Source organism: Vidua chalybeata, chromosome Z (assembly GCF_026979565.1).
Source record: "Vidua chalybeata isolate OUT-0048 chromosome Z, bVidCha1 merged haplotype, whole genome shotgun sequence".
Taxonomy (NCBI): domain Eukaryota; kingdom Metazoa; phylum Chordata; class Aves; order Passeriformes; family Viduidae; genus Vidua; species Vidua chalybeata.
In genome coordinates, this window is record NC_071570.1 from 51559568 (window position 1) to 51583041 (window position 23474).

A 23474-nucleotide genomic window follows, 5' to 3' on the forward strand; every position below is an offset into this window, starting at 1 on the left:
AGCCCAAATGGTTATGCTGAAAATTAAACTTCACTGCAGGGAGACAAACTATTGCTATTCCCCTCTTGACATTTTTTAGTTAGCTGGCTGAGAAACTGGCTTTGGCTATCTGACACAGGATAACAAAACATATTTCTTTAGATATACTAAAATATCAGTGTAGTAATATTACATACTGAAAATGAAAATATAATTGCATAATAACATTAAAATTATTACCCTTAGCAAAGAGAAAAATGTTCCACAACTAAAACTAAGTACATTCTATCCATTGTTGCTTGATTGCCCTTCAGGCAGTAACCAGCCACTTTGGGGACATTGTCAATTGCTGTCAATGAAGTCCTCTTGAATTCCTTTGAGATACTCCCAATGACCTTCAAAACATGAAATTCCTAATCTTCCCTGAAATCTACTTCAAGTGCGTATATCACCAACACTGGAAAGCTTGCAGGGTTCAGAAGCTGATCAGGAGAGAAAACTGCCCCTGAGTGGGAGTGAGGGGTCTGGGAGAGGATGCCCCTCCACCTGTGCCTAGAGGCATGGCAGGGCTGGCCAACCACACTGGAGCCCTGCAGAGCACCTGTGCCCACCCTAGAGAAGAGGAGGGGAGGGAAGCCAACAAGGAGTATCCTGATTTGGGTATAGCAAGCTGCAGGTGAAGGAATGTGGGAAACAGGGGCAATATGCCATACGTCATTTAAACATGCACATGCATTTTTCCATGCACATCATGAGTGCCAGTGGGATGCTCTGCACCTCCAGTCAGTCATCTCTAGATAAATTCTTTAGCGTGCAGAATAACTATCCCATATTATCTTAGAAGACCAAGTGACTTGGGCCCACAACTTACCCAGGGCATTTTGGTGGTAACCACAGCTACACACAACTTGGGTGTTTCAGTACCTACTCCTCTGTATGCTAGCTTATTTTACATGGCAGGTGAAATTCACTAAATTCAATATTGATATCAAAAATTCTCTGAGAATAAAGAGCTCCCCCTCCCTATCCATCCAAATATCATAGCAGTGCCAGAGAATTCAAAATCCTCTGCTAGATCGGATGGAGAATATAAAATGAGAAACATAGCAAAACAAAACTAAAACAAAAAAAAACTTAGCAAGCTGATACATTCAGGATTCAAGCAGAAAACAAAGCTGCTGATCAAAAAGCTCCAGGTCCTTCTACATATCAGAGTCCTTGCAGGGGCCCCTCAACACTTCTTGAAAGGAATTCTTCACTCACAAATCAACAGAACTTCAAAGACAGGAAAAAAGAGTGATTTTTAAAGCAATCAGTATGAAACAGACTTTGTTTCACCATAAGAGCTCCTCCAGGACTGTTGTGCAGAGATGCTGGCAGTCAGGAACAGAGAAGTCCAGGTTCAGCATTTAGGGTGAACCACTATATGCTACTGAAGGTAAAGCAAAATAGGGAGTTGGTGTATCTTTGGAGGGCAATGCCTGATGTACTGTGACCAACAGCACATGAAAATGATGATATAAACCAGATATATGAGTTATACTTTAATGAAAATACTGGAAAATACTAAGATGTATTTCAATACTAGAATGTATTTCAATACTAAGATGTATTTCAAATGACACAACTTTTCCTTCTGCTCTTCAGAGGATGGTATGAAACGTCTATTATTGAAACTATGCACTGAAGGAAATACAGTGTAATTTAGGTCAGTGTTTGCACCCCAGTAATAGGAAATTAGATTATTTAAGCATTGTTTGTTTGTTTGCTTGTATGTCAAATATTTTCTTTCCTAATGTTTTCCCTTCAGTGGTAAGATTTGTAGAGAAATTGTGTGGAAACTGTCAGTAACTGTCAACATATATATGGGCTTATTCACCAGATGTCATTTAAATTATTAGGAAAAATCTGTTCCTATTTAAAGGAACCACTTATATTTAGATGCATATGTCATTATTAGCCCAAAATTTGGTAGCTACCCTGGAGACAGTGCTTGGTCTCTTAGGTCTGACTGGATTTGTACTGCCAGTGTGAAAACAATTGTGTGTCAAGGACTATTAGGTCAATGCAATTTTTTCAATCACATAGAGTCTCATATTGTGGTATATCTTGTACCTGCAGAAATTTTTTTGCCTGAAAAGTTTTGCCACTGCAGTTATAAAGATCTGCCAATTGTCCAGAGATTGTTTTTAAGCACTTTAGGAACTGTGAATTTCATTATTTTACAGTTAGAGAAACTGAGTCATGGGTAAAATATAATGTGTCCAGTGATAAGACACAAAGGAGACAAAGGAGATTAGGTAAGGAAAAGAGCTCACAATAAAATATTCTTGATATTATGACTTTCTGGTTCACATGTCAGTCATGCTGCTCACTGAACCATATCCAACTCCTTTATTGCAGGTGTTGTGTGGTATGTGTGCTACAGGAGATTAAACAAAATCCCATAAAATTTCCCTCAAAGTTTATCCCAGAGGATACATGTACTAAAAAAAAAACAAGATTTGTGATACTGCCTGTTGCAACTAAATGGCTTGAACATAACACTCTCTAATATTTCTGGCTTGTATCATGTAACTCATGATATAAGTTAGGTGAGATTCAAAGACTACATAAAGAAGCTACCACCCTCTGCAGGAGCTGGGAAGGGCTGCAGGGACCCCACTTGTTCCAAGGAGGAGCATTACTTCCCTGTGATTGCTGGAGCACTGCTGTCTCTGTTTTGAAAAAGGAAGCCCAGGAGGAGGGATGTCAATGCCACAGGGCACGGTGGAGCAGTGGTCATGGTGCTCAGACAGTTTGTGGGACAGCATACAGTAGAGGGATCTGCTGACCCTCGTGCACCAGAAAAACGGATGGTGGGATCCAGGCCGGGGTTAGGGTCTAGCTATATTTTGTGCAGAACCTTGTGGCAGGCGGCTGGGGACTAAGCTAGGGTGAAATGGCTGGCTATGTAAACATGCCTGGCAGCAGAAAAGGCTGTGTGAGGACAACTTCAAATGGAACCAAGTCCCAAACCGTTCTACTCCTTCGCCTGCTCCTGGCCCATGTAATGTTTGAACATGTAACAAATATCACTTAATACTTGAAGAAACCTTTGAAGATGAAAATTGTTTTCTGAAGTGCTTAAGTGTCATAACTAGTAAGGAAAGTACTGAATTGTTCTGTCAAGAAGGCAAAGAAAGGACAATTGTCAAAAAATTAATCATATGAGGGGTTTTTGTATGACCTGTACATTGATAGTATTGTGGTAAAATTCCTTGTCACAACTGAAAGAGAGCTCATACTATTGCACTGATTAAAACTCAGGATTTCATGGCCAGGTGCTCACTGCAAGACATAAAACTTTTGGCTAAAAGGTTTTATATATTTAAAACTCTAAAGAGATAGGAAACAGCTAAAAATGCTGTTAAAGCAAAACTTTAAAGAAAGACTCTTGGTAGAGAATAAACACATGTGGGCTATTACTCCTCTTTTCTAAATTAATCCTTGGAGAGCCAGAGTGCACAGTAAGAAATTTGTAGTTTCATGTAATTTTGGTGTGAAGCCCAGCAAAACTTGGCAGATATAAAAATGGATTTGTAGTATTTAAATGCAAGTGGTTTGGCATTTTTCCTTGGCTTTTTCAGAGTAGCCTAGTTTGGTAGCAAAATTGTTTGGTAAATGGAAATACTTTGTTCAAAATAACCAAGGAAAAAGGTGAAATTATCACTGAATTTTAATTATACATTTTATTTCAATTTTAAAATAAGTGTATTCCATGCAGCATTTGTCAGAAAGGGCAATAAGCTCTTCTGGAGGCAGCAGTGTCTTTTTGCTCTGTCTTTTTACAGAACCTAGTGAGTGTTTTACGTATACAAGTGAATTTCTTCAGCCTGTAAGCAATAAATAAAAATGTGAAGTCTCTCAATCAGAGGAAGATAGATCTTGGAAAAACCTCATCTAAAGTCAAAGTCAGATTGAAATTCGCAGAGTACCTGAAGGAGAGAGTAAACATTTTACTTGAGCTGTAAACTGAAAGTCAGATAGAACTGTTGAATCCACTGTAAAATGAACTTCCATCTTTTTTCCTCCTTCTTTAGTTTGCACTATGTGTAAAACTTCTAATTTACAAAGTAATGACAAAGTACTGATACCTATTCCTTGTTTGTGTTCAGAGAGCTTCTTGTAGCTTTATGTAAACAAAATACTTTTATTCTTTTCCAATTAGTATATGAAAACAGCTGAAAGAATGGATCAGATCTTTTTCTGACTGATTATCAACAGAATAGTTGAAAAATCAATGATCTCAGAATCCTTGTTTCTGGTGAAATGTTAAGGGCAAACTTTCACTTTCCAGTTCCAAGGCCTTTTTGGAGCCAGAGATCATGAAATATTTTAATGTTACATGTAAATGGCCCAAACTAAGAGATGCTGAGATTAATAAAATGCCTAAGAAATCATGTATTTTATTTCATTTTCAAAATAGAAAGTTGCCTTAAATTAATTTGTTTATTTTCTTTACAATATGGACCTGACTTACATCCTAGATTCAGTCTTCTTCTTTCCAAAACCAAATGGTATACAAACATGAATTATTGACACTTTTATTATTGACAAAAAGCATATTGCTTTTTTGGGATTTTACAAAGTAATACATACAAGCTAATATTATTCTCCAATGTGTAAAAAATGTGGAAAGCTAAGCAATGTCTGTTTTTGTTTCTGCATGTGAGAATTTAAAAAGCAACCATTTGTTATATCATCCATTTAATAACCATTCCCTTCAATTTGTAATCCAGCTTTCTCACCAGGAATTAGAAAGAAAAACATGCCAATTCCATTTGTTCTGTTGTGCTTAACTACAAGCCACCACATGGTTGTGAGACAGTGCAAACAACCTTCATATGTGAGCTATACTTTCTTTTTACAATTAGAAAAATTAAAAAGCACAAAAGTCATTCCTATTCCTACATCCTTTGATTGTACTTTCTAAAAGTGGTAATGGTATCAAGTTTGTCAGGAATACAGATTTTTTAAAAAATGAGTTTCCAAATGAAATGTTATGGTGACTTTTTAATGAGCATATTTTCCTTCTGTGACAAAGCAGTCAAAAGAGTTTAAATCAACTCACAATAGAGGTAAAGCTTTCAAACTCTTCAGGGCATGGTAACACTTGGAAAAGGTAAGAACATGACTAATTTGTCATTGAGCACTAGTAGTTTCCATTTGGAAGCCTGTATTTGGATAAGATTAATTCTACATCAAAAAGATGATACCACAACAGAAGCAAACTGAAAACACATTTTAGGCAAATTCTTTTAAATTTCTGCTTTTCTGGTTGTTCTTGCAGACAGTTGATTTCAGAAGCCAAGTTGAATTTTACTTCTGTGAAACTGAAGTACTAACTATGGTGGTGTTATGGGAATCAGACTCTTCCCATTCTTCTTTGAGACATCCAAACAGCAGTGGCAACCTGAAAATGTAATAAGTCAAAAAATGCATCTATAAAGTAAGCTTTCAGTTAAGCAAACAAAATCATCTCAGTCTATGTTGCAACAAAGTGTTTTGAAAACATAAAAATACCTGACAGTCACTTTTGTTCAGTAGCAGGTTAAAACTAAAGGATACCAAGACGCCAGAATAAAGCCTGTACCTTATTTGCGTTTGCCAGTGTAAAACTTATATGATGCATCAATTAGCTTTAAAGCATTCATAACTTTATTTCACTTTCATTCATGAGAATAGTGCAGCCCTCTGATTTCAGCAGAGGTGGAATCTACCTCTTAGCAAATGGAAATAATAAAAATTTGCATAAAGCAGGAAAGCCATAAGATATAATGAAGGAAAAAAAAAAGCTATTGTGGTCAAGATAAAGAAACCACAAGAAATAAAAAACCAGCTTTCAAAGCCTTCAATTAAATGAGCAATTGCAAAGCAGATTAGAATTTGGTCAAAGGTGAAAAAAAGATCCAAACCAAATTCCAAATTATGAATACAAATGATAATTATTAAGGAAAGCTATGCTAAAGATTACCAAAAGCTCTCAAATGCCTAAGATGGAAACTTTTTGGGTGACTTGTGGAATATCCTTCCCACAGGAATTTCTTTTCCAAGGCCTTAGGGAAGCAACATCCATATCTGTTCAACAATAGAGAGATTACTTACACAGTCTTTTTGACATCAAAACATGCATTTCTGTAAATCACTCAAAGTACACTCAAAGACCCAACCAAGTAACAGCAATTGAGGGACAGACAGGGAAACTTAAGTTTACATAGAGACTCAGTGCAAGATCTTCCTATCCCCTGCAGCCCACCATGCTTCTTCTTGTTTCCCCTACAGCAGCTGAGAGAGTCAGTCTATTCATCCTGTCTGCTGCACTGCTGGCTTTGAGGCTGTGTGGCAGCTCTCCTTTCTTGTGAAAGGCGAGGTGATATCACCTTGCTGGAAGCCCATCTGAAAGCTGCAAAGTAGGAACTTGACCTGACTTGACTATGTCAGCAGAAGAGACCAAGAGTCGGTCTCAGCCAGAATTTCCTGCCCCTCTCATGTTTTGGAAAGACACAGGTATCCAAGTGGGACCCTTCATCAGCAAGTACATGTGCTGGATGGGGCCGAGCCATGCTTTCTGAATGGCCATTCTTAACCTCGGCTGGGATCCATTTGGATGAACCATTTCCTCATGCAAATCTCACAGGAAGGTTTTGCATTACCTTGAGTAAGTCTACCATCCCTCATAGAGAGCTGTGACTTAGGAAGGGCTGAACTCATGTGGACAGCTCCTGAGCTGCTGCAAGCTGGCCTTGTCTCCTGTGTTTGCATCACTGATGGTTTCAACATCTCTGCTTGCTCTGCAACAACATCTTCAGAAAATGGTCATTCTTTGCACTATCATGGTAAAGTAATGTTCATAATTAGCAGTATAGGTGTTTTTTTTCCCAACATCCTGTTGTAGGTTGGGTTGATTTAGTCAGGGATTTTATTAATGTTAGTTCTGTTGGTTCCTTGTACTCTCCTGTTGTTTCCCTCACAGTGGTTTGCTCCAAGTTGTTTACCCAGGAAAGTTCCTGCCACTCAGATCCACAGTTACCTGTCAATCTTCTCACCTCTCCCAGTTTTCTCCTTATTAGGTTCTGTCAGTCAAAGTTTGCTCACTCCCTGACGGGGTGTCAATCTTGTAACCACTCCCTGCTTCTTCATGAAAGTTCTGTATCAATCACGCCACCTTAGCCTTTTTATTCGTCCCAGAACACTGTATCCACCTCTGTTATGTTACCATTGGTTGTTATAATCTATGTCACCCCTCTATCGTTTGTCCCCATTGGGCGAGCCAGGTTTCCACACCTGTCCGCCCACCCCTTACTTAATCTGTTGCAAGCTTTTGTTCTCCGGCATTTGTCACTGCACTCTGTCCAGAGAGCATCCCACCACACATGGGGGAATAAAAGTTCTTTGGACCAGCAAACAAGTGTCCTTCTCTCGTCCCTTCGCTTCCTCTCCTCAGCATGTGAAGTCACCAAAGCTGTGTTATCCACGCCACAGCGCTCAGTATTATCAGGGAGGCAGACACCATTACCCTGGAGTGCCCGCACACATGTGGCGCCACTCGGCCTCTCATAGGCAGTGCTAGCTGGCGCTTCTTGACTGCTTGAGGTCGTAGCAGGTAGCTGCCACAACATCCTTTTGGGAAAATGGGGTGGAAAAGCGGGAAATAGGCATGAGGGTTGGGGGAGGTGTGCACAAACACATACATGCATAGAGAGACAGACACACAGTCCAAAGCTGCTTCATACAAAACAGGGATAAAACACCAGCTTTTACTTAAGGCTTGGAATTTGCTGTTCTGGCTTTCGTACTTCACTCACTTTCTTGCCAAGCACAAATTGGATCAGAATAAAAAGAATTGCAGAAATTTTATAAAGGTAGTGTGAAAAACGTGTTTCTCAGTTAGGAACAGGGAAGATCACTGTATGCCCACTGATAATGGATGGTTCCTGTCATTATTGAACAAGGACTTTATTGTAGTGTTGTTTATAGCAACACTCCTATGCAGTATTTCATTACTTACAGGGGTTTTAATGTCAGTTTGAATGAGATTTAGAACAAGATCTGGCATAATAAAATATTATTTTATATATTTGTATTTTTAATAAAATACAATTCTTAATATGTATTTATCACTATATATGTAGTGTAATGAAACTAATTTATTGTCTTTTCAATATCTGTTCTTCTTTTTCTTTTTTTTAACAGTAAAAGAATTTGTGGGTTCTAACTACACAGTTAATAGCATAAAATATGAATACCAAAATATGTATTTGAGAGTGAAATCTGTATCCGAAAATACTTATTTTAAAAGAAAAATAACATCTTAGATAACTGTAATTAGAACTTGTAGCCAATTTTGGCTTGCTATCAGAAAGCCATGGTACATGACCTTACAATAAAATACATGCTACTCTGTTTGCTCACAAAAAATGTATTAGATCTGGAGTTTACCCTGTTACTCTGTAATATCCTCTTTCTTGTTGGTTTATGAAGTCTGTATCTTCTATTTTCAAATTATAACGGGTCTCCATACATCTTTGCCCATAAATTTCACAACTCGCCTCTGCCATCTTGTGGGAAAATGTCTGTTGCTACTTCTTCACAAAAAGGTGAAGAAAACTCATGAAGCACAATTTGTGCTCTGAAGACATTCCCAGCGGTTAGCAGAAATATATTACTTCATATCCAAGTCAAAAGTCACAAAAATAATATATTTACCATACAATAAAAAATTTACCATTAAATTAAAACCCGAAAGTACTAATTTCAGTCATATTTAAGCATTTGCCAATATAATTAAAACATTTTGTTCTCCTTTTATTATAAAACTCAAAGAGTACTACATTAAACATGAAGTAACAATTTCTATACACATATTACACATTAATGGATTCTAAACTAAAGAAAAGCTGCTTTATGAAATGTCTTGACGTAACAAAACTGGAAATGTGCTCTAAGACTTTAATTTCTTTTTTTTAGGGGAAAATTTCTATAAAACTTACAACAGAGGTAAAACTTATTATGTAGAGGTAAAACTCATTTATTAACTAACTGCATTTTATCATGTTAATTGTTGTTGTTGTTGTTTTCAAAAAAGCACCAGCATATGCTAAAAATTGATAAAGGTATTAACACTAACAGAACAAACTTTACAGGTATAATTAGAAAATTTAAAACGTTTCATTTCAATGTATGTATGGCATATTAAAAACCAGTAGAACTGCAAAAATACGTCATCATCTTAGAAAAATTATCTTCCTTTTTGACACCTCTTCCAAAATTTGCATGATCACAAATATTTTCTGGACCATGCATCTAGGGGAAAAAGAGCATCCTTATGTTTTTAACAAGGTCAGCAGTGGGACTATAAAGGACTGTCTGACCTCTCAACTGATGGAAGAGTTATCGTAGCAGGCTATGGCACAGCACCATTCTGGTTTGTGTGAACAAGAGAGCTGCCAGTGAACTCACTGAGGAGCTCACTGAGGTCTCACAGCAGCTGAAAAAGAGGAGGCAGGTCTCTGCAACAGGGGATAGGCAGACAGAAAAGTAATTTGTGCCTCCCCTCTGACAACAGCAAGGCTTGAACAGCTCTGCCATCTTAGGTGATTTCTCTCTTTCTGTTCACCTGCAGGTAGGTCTAGGAGTTGGGAAGGACATGAGACACTTGAAAGGTGGCATGCTGCATTGCGAAGGGAGAAGATTTTCTGCAGCTCCATCCAAGTTTTTAAATGCATTCTCCCATTTAGATAGACATCAAAATGCACTTTCTGGTAGGCTGAATAATCTTGCAGCTGCTGCTCCAGGCTGATTCAGTACTTCAGAAATATTGACAACAGTCTAAGGTGTTGCCATGTGAAATATTGCCCATTAAAGGACCAGACTCAAAAATGTTCTCTGCCTGGTTGACTCACTTCAAATATATTAAATCCAGGTGACCTGGTCTGAAAAGTCTAGGTTTGCTGTTGATTGGCTTTGTCAAAATAACAGGGCCTATTGTTTTAATCTTGGGTACAACAGATCCTCCACTCCTGCAACTTACTCATCCTCAGTGTCCAACAGTTACAGATGTATTTATACTTGATGCATAATGAGAGCAAAAGGAAATTGCCCTGCTATCCTGGTCACTGTCCCTCAGACATAAAACTCAGCTTTTAGCCGTCTGTGCAACTCTGCAAGCTTGTCCACTTTGCAGAGAGATACCCCTCTCTTCTTTCACTCAAAAGCATACACAACTCAAAAATACTCAAATCCATATGACTGTGGTGCACAACGGCCCTTTGATGTGAATGGCATGGAGAGAAAGATAAGCCAATGTAAGATTTCTGTATTTTCTGCCACGAAAACATGGGCAGCAGCACCCAGGAAAGTGGTGGAAAGACTGATTTGAGGAAGGTCAGATGTAAGGCAGCAACTGGACAAAGCAACAGGAAATTTGGGATTCCTCCCATGCCTTTTAAGTCTTGATTTACACCTTATAGTATATATTTCCTTTGTTTATGAATGGAGATGGATAGGAATTAGTATTTCTTAATTGCACAAGATATTTTTATTTATAAAACCCACCTTTTCTACTTTTGCATGAGATCAAGTTAAAACTTTTCTGTGCACAGTTAACAGGAAGATGAGAAAAAGGAGGGAATTAACATGAAATAAAAGTGCCATTCGCTAATCTCTCTTTTTGCACATTTCATAACTTTCCCTTATAGTAATCTCCTTTCTGGACCACTGACTATGTATTGATACAATCTGGAAAGTCTTCAGGAATGTAGTTATATAGAACTTCAGGGGTTTTTTTTGTCGCTTCTTGGGAAAAGAAAAAAAATTTAAAATCATAATTTATTTGGAAAATTTCCAAACTCTTCTGACTTTGTCTGAAAAACAAACAGTAAAAGAAAAAATAGGAACAGATAATGTCTTTGCTTTTCTCCCTCCAAATTTTCTCTGAACTTGAATGAAAATCATAAAAGAAGAGAGAACATTGCCTTCTGCTTATCCAAGAAGCAAATGGAGCAGTTTATTTTGACAAGTGTCTGCAGTTTTATCATTCACTCACCAACAGCTGTCATTGTTATGGCACAGCATGTTGGAAGAGACTTCCTAAAAGCCAAATGAGTCAAACAAAGAGCAAACAAGAGTCATCTTACTAAGAGCTACCCAAGGCCAGAGAGAAATTCAGGCAAATTATTTGCTCAGGGGTGTGTATGAAAGCACATTTCCTCAGCTACTGCTGAATGAGTGTTCACCAGTTTCTGACAGCTCCTTGTTGGGTTGGCTGTATGGTGTCAGACCAGGTTAATGCTGCACCAGTAAACCACCATCACTGGTGTAGCAACACATGTGCAGCAGTTTGCTGCACTCCTGCATGTACATGTTCTTGGATGTGTCCCATAACTAAGCCTGCAAGTCAAAATTTAGACTTTGGGAAAAAAGGTGAAAGGAACTGTGTGAAAGATTAGACTTGCAAATCTCAAAGTACAAGGTGTCAGTCTAGTCATGTCAAAACATCTGCTTAGAACAACTCATACAGTAACTGTGATATATTATAGAGAGGAATCATGAATATGCAATCAGAACAAAACAGTTTCAGAGCCTGATTGCCACCTCTGTCAATTCCAGCAGTCAATTTCTGTGATGTTGTCTTGTCATTTTGACAATGATTACACTTTTGTATGGTGTATTGCAGATACTACACTTCAGTTGTTTACAAATAAAATGGTATCTTACACTTTCACTGTAAGAGTAGAACATTTTAAGTAAGAAAAATACTCCTCCTAATAATACTTTCACCAAACTCATGCATGAGATGCACTCATCCTCTGTCACAGCTGCATGATGTGACCAACTCTAACAAAATCAAGTCACGCTGGCAGTTTGCAGATAGTATCTAACATCAGTGTGAAGGACTTCTCAGCTAATAATGCTCATAACAGAACATTTTTCTCCAAGTAAGCAAGCTATTTTTAAAGAAATCATTAACAATTTAAGCTTTTAAAAGCAATTCATTTTAAATACAGCAAGTTATAAACACCTGTTACCTGGCTGAACAGTTTATGTGTGTAATGTTAATATTTATAAACAGATTTGTTCCTGATGCTATACACTGACTGTTCACTACTTCACAGTGATACAGAAGACAAGATACTTTAAAGACAACTTAAGAAAACTGTAGAATCATCATAACAAAAGAGGTATGTAAAGAGGTAGAAATCTTTATTCAATAGCTACAGGACATTCTATTTTTAATAAGAAATATGTCAGTATATCATCATCATCATTCAGTTTGTTTGGCATGGAGATTACAAGGGATATATATCTCAGTTGTCAATAATTTTTAAAGCATAAATATCCTCCCAAGTTCTAGTTATAAAGGACTTTCCAAGATCACAATGTAGACTGTATCAGCTCATTTTTAAAAAGTACAATAAAAGATTAGAAACTCCTTTATTATTTTTTCTGCATTTGTTGTCTCTGTGATATCAAATCAGGAATCTTTTATTGGTGATGACTTTAGACAGAGTTCCATGTAGATACAGTATCAGATTTATTCCAGGTATTAAATTCTTAATCAAGTTGTTTAGACATTGTTCTAGTAATGACGTATTGGAGATGGTATGAGTAACTGTGCGATAAATACTACCATGAGAAATGCACATAAATCTGGGCCAGTTACATTTTCAGTGGTAACTTTTAATGACCAAATATGACATCAGAACTCTGAGCAATTAGGGCTTTCATATAAGAATTCTGAATGAAAAGATTTCATAATTAGGTGATAAAAACATTGCAGAGCATTTGGCCTTAGAAGTTTTACATACTCTTCATTGTTACCCATCAGCACAGGTGAACAGCAGCTGTGAAAATAGGCAGGGAGGACAATAAATCCTGACTGAAATGCACATTTTTTGAACCTACTGAGAATCTACATGGCCAGTAAAAGAAATCTGTCCATACAGAACCAAGACTGAATGAATCACTTCTATGTTTGTTATCTCTACCAGTTTTTGCCATGTGGTGCAATTTGAATCACACCCTTTAATTAATGACAGTCAGAATAAAGCACAAAACAGTACCTATTTCTAGACTTCAGAACAGTAATAGTTACTCAACTCCTCTACACACATTACGAGTAAAATACTTGTACCTAAAGGAACCTTCTGGTTTGCCAGAAATTTTAATGCTGATGGTCTTATTCAGGTTTAGTCTTGGCACTTTTCCGCACATGGTAAAGGCAAAAACAACAAAACTTGTCATCAGCAGTGTTAATGTTGCTATCAAAAGTACTCCCAAATATCTGTGACAAATAGAAGGGGTGGAAGGGCTTAATAAAGCATTACCTCCCTCTTCTGAATAAATTGAATAATTCAGACATACTTTGCAAGCAAAATATAGCCAACTTAAAAGAGTTATTTAGTAGCTAGCTGTAGTTATAATACATGAAAGGCACACATGCTGTTTCTTCTAGCTCCTCTAATTAAAAAGAAAAAAGTGTAGAATTACAGAATCACATTGAAGCGAGTGAAAGTTCAGCAACAATAGTATGATTGTCATGGATGGCACAGGTTTTACAGGAAATGTCAAGAGGAATTTCCTTACCAAGGCACTCTGCTTGAATACTTGTTGTAAAGTACTGCATATTCTTTCAATGGAAAATATCTCTTAAGCTACTTCAGATTTTGAAGTGTTTGTTTACCAAATGTCATTTCAGGTACCTTTGCATTTTATTTCAACAGATACAATAATGACAAATTGTTTCAGATAAATATTTTCTTCCAGCATTTTTTTCCTGTCTGAGGCCTTATTACCACCATCTCTTGGGTCAGTCTGTATAGCTGCTTTTAGCTCCACATGCATACTCTGCTTATAAGATATAAAGACTTTCTAGAGTAAATAAATTCTATAATGACTCAACACACATAAAAGACAGCTAAGATTCAACAGGCTAATAATGCCCATTTACTCACCACCCCCAGAGGACCCCTAAAGGCTATTTGGTGGGTTGGGCAGGCATCAGACAGAGAAAAGAATTTGAACCACCAACATCTTCACCAGTAATATCAAAAAAGAAAAGGAAAGGAAATAGCCTATACAACTGTCAGACAACACATTTCACACCAATGGAAGGAAATGCATTTTTTTAGTGCATAATTACCTTGTGAAATTCATTGTCAAGAAATGTTCCTGAGGTCAGAAGCTTTGCAGCACTCAAAGCCTGTCCTAGGGTGGCTGTATGATGCCTTTATCCCCAATCGTCTGCCCTGTTTATGTAGAAGTCTTGTTCCAAGAGTGAAAGGAGGAGGGAAGAAGCTCAGGGTTTGTTTTCAAAAAACTCACTCCCTCCTCCACATTCCTGCTCCAGGACGGTGTTGTCTGCGGACGGATGGACAGCGAGACAGAGCTCTCCTTTGCTTTTTCTAGTTAGTTTTAGCTAGCTGAGGCAGAGAAGTTCCCTGGACTGTGGGTTTTTTTCCCTTTCTCTGGATCTGCTCTGGACTGAACACCAGAAGAGCATCAGCAGCTCACATCTGTGGCCCAGCGGGCCGGGCCTGGGCCGCGGCATTGCCAGCGCCGGAAGGACTGGTCAGAGACTGAGTGAGCTGAGCTGCAGCCCGGGGGGATTTGCTCTGAATTTGTCTCTCTTGGAGTGGCAAGAAGTCTTATTGTTTAATATTGTCTAAGTTCTCTTGTGTAATAAACAGGTTTTTTCCACTTTTTTCCTCCAGAGGTATTTTCTCCCGAACCGGCTGGGGGGAGGGGCCAATTGAATCTGCTTTCCTAAAGGAACCCTTTTGTGGGGGGAGGGGAATTCTTTCCTCAGACTTGCCCTGAACCAGGACAAAGCCATAAATCTCTTTACACTGTAGGAGCACTCAGGATCATTATGAACATGAGAATGAAAGCAAACTGTCATCCTTTTGTCCATAATCGAATCAGGTTTGATGAAAACGAACATTTTCTTTGGAGTTTAATGTTTTTTTACACTCGTCTGGTGCAGCTGACAATGCTCAGTGTTAAGGAAACTTCCCTGCCCAACCATTTGGAAGCCATTCTTGCACCACCTGAGCTGGGACTGAGGCCCTTCCCAGCTACAGCTCCCACATTCCCACAGTCAGAACAGGTTTCCTTGCTGGGTGGACCCCAGGTTTCCCATAGCAGTCTCAGGCATCCCAACCATTAAAACAATTTAATCACAGTGCAATAACAAACTATCAAGCTCGGGCTGGTGTCTCTGGGGAGGGACCCAGAACAAAGGATCCCCTGGGCTTTTATCCCCTCACCAGTCTAAGCATGGGAAGGTCTGGCAATGTCAGCTCCTGCCATGTCTCAGTGTCCCCTGGCTGGGCACAGGTCCCTGGGCACTTGTTGTGCCCAGGGTTGGCTCTTCATGGCCTCTTTGCCTGGGCTCCCCCAGCCTGAGCTCAACCTGCAGCTCCACTGCAGCTGCACCCCGAGCTACCTCAGTGAATGTGTTCCTCAACATTAGGTATGGAAACATGTTACTGGGGTGGATGGATCACCACCACTGCCATCTGTGCTCCCGTGTTCTGCAGCAGGTAAGATGTTTTGCTCAGAAAACCTTGATCTAAGACAACAGAAATGTATCTACATCAAATCTGAACTGATTCCCAACACATATCCAAACAGCTTTTCTTGTGCAGTTTTAAATTTTTAATCTCAGAAAGGATTATAGCCTATTAGGTATTACAGGCAGGTAAAGTAGGAGTTCTAGTGATAATGACTAGATACTTGTTTGTTAAATGCTTTTCTAATGGACAAAATATATTAGGATTTTTCTAAAATTATTAAATGCAGTAACCAGAATATGAATTACTGAATATTAACTGAATATACAACATCCATCACTGCATGAAAAAACAAGGTATTGTTACTTCTGTTACTCTGAAAGATAGTCCCACTTTTTTCCTCAATTTGCCTCTGACTTGTCTTAGGGATAATCATTCCTTAAGAAGATGCTTCACTGTGTTGGCATCAAATATCTACTCAAAAATGCACTTCATAAAATGAAGCATGTAGGGCCCATAATCATCTCAGGTAATTTTTTTATCTCCAGAGAAGTTAGTGGAAACATGCCAGATAATATACAGCATCTTGTTTCTGAATTCCTCTCCCACCCCATGCTTTCTTGATACATGTCCAGGCAAGGAAAGACCATTAATTCACCTAGTTTAACCTCCATTGTAAGAGAAACTTACCGCAGGCTTACAGTACCTGCTCCAGCTCCCACCCCCCTTCTATAAATGTTACAATCTCATAGGCCAAAGTAGTTAAAAAAATCCAACTGAACAAAAAAATAGGGAAATATTTAGATGGTGGGAGGGGTTATTATGAATGTGTATTACTTGTAAGAAAAGGGCAGTTACTGGTAAAGAATATAAAGCAGAAGGTGAAAACGAGCAAGTTCAAGGCAAAATAAGCAAAAGAAGGAGAAGACAGAAGGAGAGATCTGCTGGCAGCAGATAAAGGGTTTCACACTTGTATAGCAGTATTAATAAAATGTGTAAAAGTGCCAAATGACTCATACCAAAGTATTTGTCTGTGCAGTCAAAGCAAAACGGTTCAAGCGGATCCTCTGCAAATATGAAGCATAAAGAAATACACTAAAGAGATTTTCAGGGGGCTGAAATATAAGACAGATCAAGAGGTGGTACAGGCCCAAGTAGCCAAGTGAAGAGGTCAGCTTTAAGCATTTGTAAAGACTGATGCTTGATCCTGCTCAGCCAGGCTCAGTCCTTTCACACAGACTTGCAGATAATCCTGTGGTCCTCAGTGAGGTCACAAGCACTGCAGATGGGGGAAATGGCACAACAGCAGTTCATCATTGCTGGGGGCCAAATGGTCACAGAAAATGCTTCTTAGTGGGGCATAGTTTGAAAAAGTTAAGCTTAATGGAAACTGAATTTTTCACAAAACAAATTGCACAGAAATTCCCGGAGTCTGTAGAAGTATTGGCCCTAAGGTTTGAGAGAGGTAGAAGCAAGCTGGAAAGCAGCAGGATGGAAGCTTCTGTCAGGACATAAGGGTCTGAGCTCTTAAGAGGTAAGAGTAGCAACATTAGCTCTGGTGAACCCAGAACAAACTCTTCTGGCTCAGCCTCAACTAGAACTGTTTTAAAAGTGAGTGGCAGATGCATTTTAAGCCCTGCTGTACATCACCAGTGGTGAAATAAGAAATGATCTTGCAGTTGTTAATTCACTAACATTTATCTTGTTTACCCGCCAACAAAATAATTGCTGCTTGATTATAACTACAAAAAGCTTTTGCCATCCAGTCATATAGCAGAGGTGATCTTTTCCCCAAGACACTCTCAGAGGACTGATGCTGCACATGCCACAAACCAAATCATAGTACACTAAAATGAAGTTTACATTCATCTGATTACAGGCTTTTAGCTGTTGCAAGCCTATTATATACCTCTGGCTTCTGAGGACTACACAGTTTTATTCTCACTCATACATAGCAGGCTCATACCAGGCAGATTGATCTAGAGATTATGAACACACCAGCTCCTCAACTGAAATCCATGGAACTCCAAATTTATTGATAGCCGAAAGCCTGTATTTTTTTTACTTGCCTTCCTTTCACTGGAACAGAGCAAACTGTTCCACACACCTGATACATACACAGAGGTGCAAAGGCATGTGTATGCATGCATGCATTAAAACAACATTACATGAATCTGAGGTACCAAATAATACCCAAGGCTGACACCTAAGAATTAGAAGTTATTGTCCTTTGTAATGGACGTTTGGAAAATAAAAATAGTACTTGTTTAGCAAAAAAAAGGAGGTGTAAGTCCTTCCACTGAAACCTTTTCACAATAGACCACCTTCTGTTAACTGTTTAAACTTTGAAAAACTTATGTGGATGGAAAAAATTTATGGGGATCTGTATCTCATTACTGTATTTATACAGATATCACAGCAGTTTATTCACACATTTAGTAAAGAAAGAAAAATAAGAGCAGATGTTTTTTAAAAAGAATAATCTAGCATATAAAATTACCTGGTTAATTGCAAAAAAAATTCAAGTAATTAAAATAACATGACAGGAACTGCAATTGGGAACAATGGCCCTGGAGATGTTTTATTTTCTATTAAATACAGCCTTCTGGCTGAGACAATGGTGTCTGCATGCCAAAGCTGGGACAGTGACAGTGTGGTGCTGCTGGCAACTCCAATCAGTTCTTCCTTTCTACCACATTTCAGAAAGCCTGCACTGCTTGACTTAGCTAAAGAGGGCTGAGCAAAGAAGTTTCATCCATAGACAAACATAAATGAGAGTTCAGGGAAATAAGCATAGCCTACACACCACATTATTGCTTGTGAGTGACAGAATCACAGAATATACTGAGTTGGAAAGGGTCCACAAGAATCACTGAATCCAACTCCTAGGGGAATGGTTCATACAGGGATCAAATCCACAGGATTTGACAAACAAATCCACATTAATTTGTTAATTAATTTGAATTAATTAACTAAGTTATTCAGCCAAGCCCAACTTACCCAAAGCAGTCATCTGAAAATCCTATTGGAGACAGCAGCTACCAAATCAAAGTCTTGCAGGAGAGCACTTCAGCTAATAAAAGAACATGGAGGGAAGATGCCAACTTCATTAGTTCCTGTCTACACCAAAACCAGTGATATTTCCTAAGGTCTACATGCACAGATTTAGCACATTCATTATCTGGGGGCAGGAGGACACATTATGTACATCCATTACACAATGTTTCATAAATTGTCTGTTGGACAAACAAAAAAACTCTTGTCCATCCAAGTGAATCACACAAAAGATAATATTAATGTTGACTGTCAAGTAAGGAAATGTTAAGAAGTATAAAACTCCTGCTAGTAAAGGTCCTTTGTCATTGCTTACCAGCAAAATATGTTCAAAATATTAGTACATAAAAAAAGGTAATATGTTTTATAAAAAATAAACCCACAATTACTAACATACACTTTTACTTATAACTTTAAAAACCTTAAAAATCGTAGCATCTCACTAATCCTCATACTTTAGGGAAGTTTGTCAAAATTCTTTGCATTTTGCAGAGGCAATTCAGCAATTTTTCCAAACTCATATATGAATTTCAAGGGGAATTTAGAAAGGAAAGCAATACTAATAAGAGACTGTCAGTCGGAGCTGTTAGGAAGTGATTAGGACCCTGGTTATCCTATAGACCCCTGCACAGCTGGAGTTATCCATAAGAGTCTGCTTAAGCCATTGATTATTCTGATTAAGGAATTCCCCTTGCCATCTCTGAACTGAGGCCAGATTTCACTGAAAAAGGTTTGCTAACTTTTCCTAAAATTTTGAGACTCTCTAGTGAACATTTTCAGTGTTTCCAGATTTCTTAATGTGCAGTCTGACATACTTAAAAAATGCCTGGCTTTCAATAAATATGCTAATAATTCACTTTTAATAAGTTTACCACTGCCAGTTATGAAAGGAAGTAACTAGACTTGTTAATTTCTTGTAGAAGTCTTGCTCTGCTCCACTGCTCATATAATGGGCATTTGGTACATGTTATCTCCCTTAAAAATAAACAGAGAGATACTTTATCTCTCAATGTAATATGGGTTATGAAGTAAAATCTGAAGCACCCAACTGTTGTAGATGTTGGTGAACCCAATGGGAAGAATGATGATATCTAACTCCAGTTCAGAAGGCTGAATGATTTCTTTATTATAATAATGCTATAATACATTAATTTACTATATAAAAGAGGATATTAAAAACTAGATGCTACTTTCTCTAACTATCATATCTAACTAACTCACGACTCGTGACCCTCTCTCACGAGTCCAGACACAGGTGGATCCGATTGGCCATCAGGCCCAAATAATCCACCATGATGCAACCAAGCATTCCCTCTAGGTAAACAATTCTCCAAACACATTCCACAAGACAAAAACAAGGAGCAGAAATAGAAATTGTTTTCTCTTTCATTTCTCTCTATGCACCTCAATGAAAAATCCTGAGAGAGAGAGAGAAATGTGCTTGCCACACCCAACAGCAGAAATGAAAGATTTCATAAACATTTAAGCTTCTTCTTTGCGTCATTAGCTGTGGTCTAAGCTCTCAAGAGCAATGCAGAGTTTAACTGAAAAACATATGAGGGCTGGTAATGGCATTTTTTTGGTCTTACCTTTATAAACTTATATTGTTCAAACTGCCAAATTTTCCTGTCTCTCATTTTCTCTGTCTGCCTCACAACAGCAGCAGGAGAACATTTTGTTACTACTGGCCATCTGATGACATGAAATGTCCTTTGAAATTATTTTCTTGAAGCTCTGGGGGATCAGTGCTGAAGCATGCCAAATACCACAACTGCCTCCCACTCCCTACAAACCAACGTAATAGATTCTCTTTGAGGAAACTATATTCCTCCTTGCTGAGAGGCAGAACTGCAGACTTTGCTGCTTAAGGAGCTTTTGCAGTCAATTCATAAAATACTTCATTGCACTGGAAAGTTGATGATCAGCCTGCCCAGTTAAAAACACTATGACACACAGGCCAGTTCAGAGAAGATTAAAGAGCAGTTTTTCTTGAGATCAGCTCTTCCGTCTTACAAACAGAATGGAGAGTATTTAGGAATAAGAGTGCCTGTACTTTTAGATATTTAATTTTCATTTGCATATGAAACATTAGAGGTACAAGCTCTTAGCTATGGGGAGGCACTCTTAATCTAACAGCAATTGCTTGTATCTTCATAGTCAAAAAAGTAAGCTCTGGAATCACCAGAATAACCAAAAAAATTGGAACAAATTTACACAGCAGCTGCAGACTGGAGTGTGTATATGTCCTTGAGTCTGTTTTCATAACAATGCATACAGAAAATGAGAAAAATGCTTAATTTTATCTTCTTAAAAGATTGCCTGTTAATTTTCATCTTTGTAAAGTAAAACAAAAGTGATTCCCAGTGATAGCATTTTCCTTTCAATTATCAACGTTATGCAAGGAGCACGTGAGGAACAAAGAAATGTAGCCCCCATCTTTAGGTCTCTGAGAGTGTCACAATGAAGCCATGATTAAACTATTAAAATCATACAGATGTCAAACATTAGGTTGTGGTAGACAAAAATAGATGGGAGGCAACAAAATACAGAAAACCATTTTCCAAGAAAACTGAGACTAATTCAAATTTCAGAAATGGCACCAGTTTTATTTGAAGAGATAAAGGAGCCTTAACCCAAAATAATCTGAATTGACATTCATATAGGTTATCCCATCATTCTTTCACCTGAATTTGGCTTATTCTGGTGTCCCTTCACACCATTTATAATAAGAAAAATAAATATGCTTTGGGTTAATATAAATTTAGAATTATATATATCCTTGTGTAATAACTGCACTACCTTGTCTGTTAGGAGATACTCAGAGAGCTGTAATTGTTCTGGACAAATCGAGGGAGGGTTAGTGTGAGGGGAGGATTACACACACATGTATATAAACCAGATGGGAGTAAAGAAGACAGAGGAAGATTTTTCTTAAGGGTACCCACAGAGCAGATAAATAGCAAATAGTACAAATAGAATCACAATGAATACCACTTAAACATTAAAAAAAAAAAAACCACATTTTTGTTGTGAGGGTGGTCAAACAGTTGATCAGGTTGCTCAGAGAGGATCTGGAGACTTCATTCCTGAAGATATGCAAATTCTGACTGGTTGTGGCCCTGGGCAACCTGCTCTAAGAAACCCTGCTTTGATGGATCAGTTAGATGATCTCAGAGGTACCAGTCACAGAAATGAGGTAGCTCTGTAAATGTGAAGCAAGAGAAGCTCTCCTGAGCTCTGAACACTGCTTGACACAATGCAGGGCCACAGAGCTCTGTTAACATCTGTGTCTTTCTATAAACAATAGGTAGCCTTGGAAGGGAAACCTTGCTGTTTTATCTAAGGCTGTGTCATTTGAAAATCTAATATATAGAACTGTGAGGATGGTATCAATACAATGTGGGTAAAAGAGATGACATGGGATGCACTGTGGATCAGTTCTACAAGTTGTCTGACAAATACTATGGGAATTGTATAGACTTCAGGTGTCAAAAGCAGTCCTTATGTAGCCTGTAACTACTCACATAGGGAACTAGTTAGATTTTATAAAAATTCTATAAAATTTTAAAAATTCTATAAAATTTATAAAAAGGTTTTGCTCTACTGATGTGAGGTAAGCAGATGGCCTGTTAAGGTCTAGTGAACCCTCTGGTCTTTGTCAGCTTGCAGATCCCATTGCTTGCCCCACTGTGAAACTGAGGCAATACTAAAATATTTATATAGCACCATTTCCACTGATTTCAGAAATCTAAGCACTAGGTCTGAAGAGCCACTCTCTTCCTTTCTACTGAACATTCAATTAAAATGATTCAAATGTTTTTCAACCAAATACTTTAACATTAAATTCTTTAGAATCCCATCACCACTGAAGATGGGATGCCATTGCCTGTAGTTCATTATTTCCTAGGAACTTAGTTAAATTCACATGAGTATTTAAATTAACAGACTTCCTTCTTCATCTGTTTCCTTAGAATCCTTTATTAATAAACTGCAATTTTCTCTTGCTGTTCTATGAAAATGACTGCACTATTGCTAGTGGAAATAATTTTACCATGTGTATTAATTTTATTAAACTAAATCTCAGTGTTTCTGCTGCCTGTCATTTCCAAGCACTTTCTCTTTGAGACAAACCATAAGGAAACCTCTTCTGGTTCAGAGATCCTGGTGAAGGAACCAGAGTGATGTGTCTCAATACTCTCTGACTTTGGCTATCCATCATGGTTCAGTTCGTCTTTCAGTTTCATCCTCCACATCACCAAAAGGGTGGGAATATGTCTTTGCAAGAACACAAAATAACCAAGGAAATTTTAAATCTTTGTTTATGACAGGATTATTTGGCTAGAAAGTTTGTCTCTGTGTATGTATACATGAACAATGATAATATTAATTCACTTATAGTAATTTTTTAAAAATTGCATTGATTTTAAAAGATAACTATATTATATGGTGTATCCAGTTCCTGTCCCTTCCTTACACAAAAAATAATTAATGATCTTTCATCTTTAACTTTGAAAAACACAAAAAATTTTGCTTGCTTTGGCAATGTTTGGCAATGTAATCATGTACAAAAGTCTAGTATAAACAACAGCATTTTTAATAAGAAATAATGTTATTTTATCGTTTCTAGTAACTTGTTCAATACGCCAAGCCCTAAAGGTAAAAGCTTTCCACACCCACACTGCATTGCAGTCTGGCTGGCACGTGTGAAAGACAAGCACTTCAGGAGAGGAGTTAGGTGACCATGTACTCCAGGAACACTTCTCCAGTTATAACAGTTGCAGAATACTGGCAGGTCTTTTCTTTGTCCAGCCTGCAGGGGTGAGCATTTGGCGAACCTTTTGGCCCCATCAGAATCTAGTGACGTTCTGATAATCTGTATTTTAGACA

General features: G+C 38.0%; 1 long non-coding RNA gene across 1 annotated transcript in view; it reads right to left on the reverse strand.

Moving 5' to 3' along the window:
* The window catches only part of LOC128802480 (uncharacterized), a 76667-nt gene that overhangs the window by 38246 nt on the left and 14947 nt on the right, over window positions 1-23474 (reverse strand). The window contains exon 7 of the long non-coding RNA XR_008435456.1: window positions 18534-18606. This is a non-coding gene — a long non-coding RNA (uncharacterized LOC128802480). The remainder of the gene's footprint in view (window positions 1-18533; window positions 18607-23474) is intronic.